Source organism: Sinocyclocheilus anshuiensis, unplaced genomic scaffold, assembly GCF_001515605.1.
Source record: "Sinocyclocheilus anshuiensis isolate Anshui unplaced genomic scaffold, SAMN03320099.WGS_v1.1 scaffold575, whole genome shotgun sequence".
Taxonomy (NCBI): domain Eukaryota; kingdom Metazoa; phylum Chordata; class Actinopteri; order Cypriniformes; family Cyprinidae; genus Sinocyclocheilus; species Sinocyclocheilus anshuiensis.
In genome coordinates, this window is record NW_015552573.1 from 73304 (window position 1) to 80227 (window position 6924).

The following is a 6924-nucleotide window of genomic DNA, read 5'->3' on the forward strand; positions in this document are numbered from 1 at the left end:
TTAGAAACAGAGGTCCAATATATGCTTGATAATGGAATAGCCCAACCTTCCTTCTCTAGTTGGGCATCGCCCTGTTTGTTAGTAAAGAAAGTGGACGGTACCTACAGATTTTGTACGGATTACCGGAAGTTGAATAACATAACGAAACCCGATGCATTTCCTTTGCCTCGTGTGGAGGATTGCGTCGACCAAGTGGGTGCGTCAAAGTTTGTTAGTAAGTTGGACCTTTTGAAAGGGTACTGGCAGGTGCCGTTAACGAAACGTGCCCAAGAAGTTACCGCTTTTATTACACCATCTGGGCTGTACTCCTACTCCGTTATGAGTTTTGGGCTGCGGAACGCGCCGGCAACCTTTCAAAGGTTGATGAATCACATCGTTTTTGGGTTGGAGGGGTGTGCTGTCTATTTGGATGACGTGATTCTTTTTGGCGACACTTGGGAGCAGCATCTTCGGCGGTTGCGGGCATTGTTTGAGCGTTTAGCCGAAGCACACCTGACAGTGAACCTGTTGAAATGTGAATTTGCCCAAGCTACAGTGAAGTATCTGGGTAAGGAGGTGGGGCAGGGCGTGGTTCGTCCTCTCCAAGCGAAGGTGTCGGCCATTGAACGATTTCTTCCTCCAGTTACTAAAAAAGAGTTAATGCGTTTTTTGGGTCTCGTTGGTTATTATCGAAGTTTTTGTTCAAATTTTTCTACAGTTGTTTCGCCGTTGACTGATTTGTTAAAAGGCTCTACAAAGTTTGATTGGACTCTTAATTGTCAAAGGGCTTTTGACAATGTGAAAATGTTGTTAGGGACAGCTCCAGTCCTTATGTCGCCCAGGTTTGATCGACCTTTTAAAGTCCAGGTCGATGCAAGTCAGACAGGAACCGGCGCCGTTTTGTTGCAAACAGACGAGGGTGGATTGGAGAGCCCTGTATGCTTCTTTTCTCGAAAATTTAATAAACATCAGAGAAATTATTCTGTGATCGAAAAAGAAGCTTTAGCCTTGATTTGGGCGCTCCAACACTTTGATGTTTATGTCGGAGGAGGCGCAGAGGTGATGGTATACTCTGATCATAACCCCCTGACATTTTTGCATTCATTGCAGAGTCCCAATCAGCGTTTGATGCGGTGGGTTTTATTTTTACAACCGTATAATTTGAACATTTGGCATATCAGAGGAGTTGACAACGTTATAGCTGATGCGTTGTCCCGTACTTTTTCGCTGTCTGGTACCGACTGATTCTTTTTGCTGTCCGCTGTTGACTGATTCCGATGCTCTTAACTTTTCTTGACTCATTACTTCTCTTTCTTTCTCACCTTAAATGGCTTTCAGGATCCGGATTGCTGGAGGGGAAGAGGAGGTGGTAGGTGAGGTGGAAGGGTTAGATTAATCTTTTCAATTATAATTTTAAAAGTTTATGAATGTTATTTTGATGTAATTTGATATATGTAATTTGTTTTGTTTATGGATTTTTGGGTGTGTTTTTGAAGGGGGGGGGTGTGACGTCCCAGTTTAGGCTGTGCGTGCACTTGTGGGGTGTGTGTGTGTGTGTGTTTTAGGTGCCGCTTTTGAGTTGGTGCGGAGCGCGTGGTTTGGGAGATCGTCTCCTGCGTGGAGCTCGACGGTCCGTGTTGTGCTGCGTGTCCCGGCCGACCCTGGCTCGTTCCTTCGTTTATGCTACATTTATGTTATTTTTTGTTGTGTTAAAATAAATGTTTTGTTAAGTATTGTTGCGTCTGGACTCCTCTTTGTTGCAGCCTAAGAGCCGGCTGTAACACTAGTCACTAGGAATGTACTACAACCTTTGGAACATAAAAAAACAAAACAAAAAAAACTTTGTGAATTACAGTAATTTCTTAAGAATAATTATATACTGTATATACAGTGAGGAAGATATTGGCCAGATTTAAACTGTAGCAAGTCAGTCTGGTCACTATAGTAACATACTAGTAACATACAACATTTGGAACCCGAAAAACCCCATTTTGGTGAATTACTGTAAATTTTTTCTTAAAAAATATGTGTGCAGTGTACATACTTAGGGAAAGTATTGTCTAAGGTGAGTTATTGCAATATATATTTAGTCAGTTTGAGTAAATTATTAATTTACTGTAAACATTAATTTGAATAAATTATTGTACTTCGTTTCGTTTTGAGGTAAATTTGCAGACGGTCCCTAAAGCAGCTTAGGCGAATATGCAGCGAATATCAAACATAAAACTACTGCGCTTGGTTTTCTATGGGAGAAAAAATGGTTTGGTCAAACTTTGTGGGTTGTGGGCTCATATTCTGAGCTCATCTGCTTAAATGTACATAATATACAGTAATATATTTTAGGGATGTAACGGTATGAAAATTTCATATCACGATTATAGTGACCAAAGTTATCACGGTTATCAATATTAGAAACGTTAAGTGTTTTCTTTATGGGAAATGTTTAACATGCAGTTTTGCACGTTCCGTAACTTGCGTTCATATCCTTTTCTGCCTGTATATAGTTGGCATCATCAGTAAGATCTGAATTTGGTCTTTTAATAGCTGTCATTACTTTAGTGCACTGAACCGCGTAATGCGTTTTCTTTTCTTTAATTCTGAGATCTGAGGTCTTATATCACTGTGTTAGTTCACTGAGGTGCCTTATGTGTTGTTGGGGAATCCTGGAGTGTGACGTGAGGGGATCCCCAGTATTACAGCACAGCATCACACAAGCCATGATACAAAGTAATGGAAACTAAGCAACCAAAAGCAATATATGTCTTCCTCAAGATGTAATGTTAGTTCTGTACTTCAGCGTTGGGTAAAACAGCATTATAATCTCCTTTGTGGTAGAGAACGCTGCTTACATGTAGGCTAAGGGAAACAGGGAAGATGTTGAATTAAACATACACACGATCAGCTTTTCCATGTTTATACTGGCCCAGATAATCAAAACTTCTACTTAGCGCTTGCTCCATTTCTGCAGATCAGTTTTTGTAAATGACTTCATCAACAGCCGTTTGCACCACCTGCTGGTGAGCGACTGACAGCAGCTGGAGATCAAGCATCGGTGCTCAACTGTTATTCCTGCAGCTCCCGGAGGTGCAATGGCGAATTTTCTGCCGAATTTTAACCACAGAATTTGTGGATGCGAATTTGGAAAGTGAAATAAAATGGACTGAAATTTGCATATCAAATTCCCGCAGACCCAATCAACCATAACGACACGCCCCGTTTTTATAGCATCAAATTACTAGCTAAAATCTAACTGATCACAAAAACGAACAATTGAACATATATCAGCGTGATAACAACTACCTTAAATGACCAAAACCATCTTTTGGAAAATTGTATTGGAAGTGTAATTAATTTTTTTATTTTGACTCAAGTCCCATTCCTTTACATGGAGAGGGCGGGGTTTATGACCTGTACTGCAGCCAGCCACTAGGGGGCGATCAAAGAGCCTGCAGCTTCACTTTTCAGGACGTGCGAGGCACACCCGCGTTAAACTAGCAAAAGTGGATTCGGACTCTACAACGTGTCCGTTGTAGACATTACTATCGGTCACAGTTGCCAAGTCCGTGAAAACCGCGTGGAATTTGGCTACTTTATCACTGTTGCCACGGGTTGTTTTTCATGTCCCCGGGTTGAAGCGACCCCAATAACGTGTATTTTATCCCCCGGAATGCGATTTTTACCGGGGGACCCCCTCGAAACGCGGTTAGTTTGGGCTAGTTTTGAGTAGCAATTGGGCGGGTTTTGTTGTGAAAACCTGGCAACCCTTTCCGCCTTGGGACAGGCTCTCTCCGAGTGACACAGTGAGGGACATAATACTCCCTGTCAGAGGATGAATCAGAAAATTCCTGTAACTCTTGAGTCTCTTGTCTTGAGTCCCTTCGACTTCTCTTACTAGTGTCTGCTCTGGTCTTAGGTTTTATAGGCGGATCAGCATCCTGGTCAGTGCGTGGCATTCTCACCAGCTGTCCAATCGGAAGAAGGTGGTCCCTGTGTATAGTCTTTGTCCCTAGCCTTACATCCTCCCGTTTGATCTTAAACACAGGAAGGTTTGGCATCTTTCCAACGACAACATACGGATCAGGACTCCACTTGCTTTCCAGTTTGTGCTTGCCTCTCAGGCCTAGATTCCGGAGCAGTACTCGGTTGCCGATCTCTATGGACTGAAAGCTAACTCGCCGATCATACAACCTCTTGTTTCTCTGGTGCCGTTTGTCTGCAGCATCAGAGGCTAACTTGTAGGCTTGCTTCAAGTCTTCCTTCAGCTTTGTGACATATCGAGTGTGAGACACCGAAAAACCCTAACGGGCAAATGAATGCCGTCTTCTCTTTGTCCTCTTCGAACATAGCTATCTGGTAGTAGCCTGAGCGCAGATCCAGTACAGAGAACCACTGACTCCCTGTTAATGCATTCAGCCCATGATAAGTCTCTTGATAACTTTAGCCTGGTTTTCTGAGCTTTGGCACTTCCTTGCGAAATGCCCATTCTCGCCACATCGATAACAGAAATGTTCCTCCGATACTTTGAAGGATTGTTGTGGGGAGCGGGCTACTGGTTTTGATGTATTCACAGCTGCAATGGCAGCTTGAGGTTCAGCTACTTTATTTGTTACTTTCTGTTGCAAACGCTTCATTTGTTTTTTCAAAGCTGCCATCTCACTGTCCGAACTGCACCCATTGCCCACTACATTTGTAGGAATTTTCTCACTGCTAACTGAAGTGTCATGGGCTGGCTTAGACACGATAGCAGCAACCAAGGCCTTAAGTTCTTTGATCTCAGACTTCAAGTTCTGAATTTCCGTCTGTTTCACATCAGCATTCTGCCTTACATTTCCACCTTGCATGACAGGAGTAATCTTCTTTCGTGAGGCCTCATACAGATGTCGCTAGCGTGCTGTCACTCTTGCGTTGCGCATGCATCGAGTAAGACTTTTTTTTGTGTGTGTGGATTAGGCTAAATCATTATTACGAGAAAGTTTCTCATTATTATGAGAAAATAAGTCATGACTTAAAATTTTTCTAAACTTAAAACGCATTTTTTGTGTGTGTTGTTTTACTACTTACACAATTATTTAAAGTATAAAACATTGTTATTTACAATACTCAGCGTGGTTTTTAATCATATTTTTTTGTGGGGACAACCCTCAGATGGTATTTCCCCGGTATTTCCGCCTATGCCTGAGTCTGTAGCTCAAGGCTTGAGGATCATATGCTATATACAGTACCATGACATTTACATGTAACTATTAGGTACCATGTTTTTATCATGGTGTATGTCTGTGATCGAAAAGAATACTTTTTTTATTAGTGTACCAAAATTAGGCTCACTTGTTAGGATGAACATAAGGTGGATGATGATGCAGCCATAATACAACATGTCACCCATATAACAATATTATATATTTCAGACAAATATTCTTCATGCAGAGTTTGATAGATCTCCCTGACTTAAACCTATTTTTAATTTAGAAACTAAAAATATTGTGCGATTTAATAATAATAATAGTAGTAATAATAAGTATTTTTTAAGTGTATGGATTTGAATTGTTTTCCCTTTATTTTTGTTTTTATAGTGTGGATCATGCAGGAGACATCAGGATTAGAACAGCACCAAAGAAATGTAAGTTTATACACTTTTTTTTTTTAAATTGTGAGTGATTCATATTTTCTATACCCTAATCCTACAACAATTTGATTTTATTTCATTGTTATAAATGGGATTCTTCTTCTTGTGTTCAGATACATGTGTTCTCACATTGGATTTAAACACAGTAAACACTCACCTAACTCTGTCTGAGAGGAACAGAAAGGTGACGCTTGGAACAGAGAAGCAGCCGTATCCTGATCATCCAGACAGATTTGATGAGTGTCATCAGGTTCTGTGTAGAGAGAGTCTGACTGGACGCTGTTACTGGGAGATTGAATGGAGTGGGAAGGAAGGGGTTAATATATCAGTGACATATAAAGGAATCAGCAGGAAAGGAAGGAGAAATGACAGTTGGTTTGGATACAATAAAAAGTCCTGGAGTTTGATCTGCATTAAAAACAGTTTCGCTGCTAAATACAATAATAAGATCACAGTCATATCTGCCCCTTCACATCACTCTAACAGAGTAGGAGTGTATCTGGACTGTTCAGCCGGTCATCTGTCCTTCTACAGCATCTCTGACACACACACACTCACACACTTACACACATTCAACACCACATTCATTGAACCCCTCTATGCTGGATTTGGGCTTTATTCTAGTAGTTCAGTGTCTCTATGTGAAATTAAACAGCTTCCTGTGAGAAACAACTGAGATACACTGTTGAGTGAAAGAAACACACTCACATTATCTTTGTCTTTAACTCAAACACCTCTAACTCTTTCTCTCTCTGCTAATCTTAATTTCAGTGTGTAAATAGAAACGCACACATGTTGACTTCGGTTTAAAAAAGACACCACAGACTTCTGTTGTTTTTTTGATAAAAGACATTTGAATGCAGCTCAACAGGTGTTTTGTCTTTGTAACAAAACTTTCTCATTAGTTTCTTGCTCAGGAAACAGTTCTTAGCAAGTGCTTGCTCTGTTACTATGTAAATTACGGTTTACACAGTACCTGTTTTTGCACTCCATTGTGCTGCTTTGACATTGTTTTTCCTCTGTATAATCATGTGCTAGAGGGATGTCTTTAACATTTGCAGTCATGTCTTTTGCAGCCTCTCTTGCATGAGTGTTGTGTTTTTAAAACACCATTTAAAGTTAAAGGATGTTTAATTTTTAAAAACGTGTCTCAAGACACCGTGTGTTTTAAAATTCCATTGCCCTGGCATCACTTTTTCATGTCAAATTCCCATGTGGAAGGCTGAAGTCTGTCAGGGACACGTAATATGGAATGGCTACAGTGGCCCGAACCATTGCCCCTTTTTGTCCACATGGACTGACGTGCCTGTCTAAAGCAATAG

At 40.9% G+C, this 6924-nt stretch overlaps 1 pseudogene; it reads left to right on the plus strand.

Moving 5' to 3' along the window:
- Positions 1-6460, plus strand: part of LOC107665108 (NACHT, LRR and PYD domains-containing protein 3-like) — a 74582-nt pseudogene extending 68122 nt beyond the window's left edge.
- The last annotated feature ends 464 nt before the right edge of the window (positions 6461-6924 follow it).